Below are 941 nucleotides of genomic sequence, written 5' to 3'. Positions count from 1 at the left end.
CAGGGCCCGAGAGACCCTTGATCTCATGCAGGTTGGAGAAGCAGGTGAGCCTGGCAGCATCCCTGTCCCGGTCTCTCTGCCTCCCTGCAAGGTACCACGGACACTCGCCCTCCCTTGCTCTATTTCTTCATCAGCCCGGCCTGCCCTCCCTCATTACCTCATGGCTCTGCTCTCTGCTTTCTCAGGTGACAGCTCATTTACAGAGAAACCCTTGCAGTGTGGGTGGGGACTTGTGGAGATGCCATAACTTAACCCTGGAAGGCTCTAGGGCCTCCAGGGCATTGACGAGGCCGACCCCCAGGAGTCTGAGTACCTCTGGTCCTGGGCTTTCTCACTCACTCTGACTTCTTGGGAAATAAGGACTTTTTCCCCAGCAGGGGCTTCAGGTCAGCTTTCCCTTACTTTAATTTTTCAAACTAAGAGGCTTCTCACAGGACCTCTGTGGCATCCAGGCTTTTATTTTGGATAGGGGCCCAGGGTTCTGAAGTAACTGCCTGCAGCTGGGTGCGGACCCTGAGATGGGGGAGCAGTGCTTCATGGTCATGAGGCCCTCAAGATTTGGGAAAACGTGTGCTCTGAGTTGACTTGCAGAGTGTCTGGGGCCTCATGGTGAGTGTTTCTGCGGTGACTCAGGCCAGCCTATCTTTGGTCTGAAGATATTTTAACCTGGGGGACTTCTCTGGCACTAACGTCTGTGGGTTCAAATAAGGCAACTTTCAGATAGTAGAGTCAGAGAGAAATCATAATCAACTGGAACCATCAGTGGAAGTGAGACGAATTCTAAATTTGTGAGGAAATAATAAGTGAGGAAAGTCTAAATTTTCAGCCGGAAGTAAATTGTTCCACAGCTATTGTGGTTTTTGCTGCAATGTGGACATCCTGAAGGGTGTTTTGCCTCATTTAGGAATGCAAAAAAAAAAAAAAAAAAAAAAAAAAAAAAA

General features: G+C 49.1%; 1 long non-coding RNA gene across 2 annotated transcripts in view; it reads left to right on the top strand.

Annotated features, from left to right (window-relative positions):
- The first annotated feature begins 455 nt into the window (after nucleotides 1–455).
- Nucleotides 456–941, top strand: part of LOC125917502 (uncharacterized) — a 21,633-nt gene continuing 21,147 nt past the window's right edge. For both annotated transcript variants that reach the window (XR_007456209.1, XR_007456210.1), the window contains exon 1: nucleotides 456–609. This is a non-coding gene — a long non-coding RNA (uncharacterized LOC125917502). The remainder of the gene's footprint in view (nucleotides 610–941) is intronic.

The sequence above is a fragment of the Panthera uncia genome, unplaced genomic scaffold, assembly GCF_023721935.1.
Source record: "Panthera uncia isolate 11264 unplaced genomic scaffold, Puncia_PCG_1.0 HiC_scaffold_1935, whole genome shotgun sequence".
Taxonomy (NCBI): Eukaryota; Metazoa; Chordata; class Mammalia; order Carnivora; family Felidae; genus Panthera; species Panthera uncia.
Note: the sequence above shows the minus strand (reverse complement) of the source record. Positions and strands in the feature narration are given on the sequence as shown.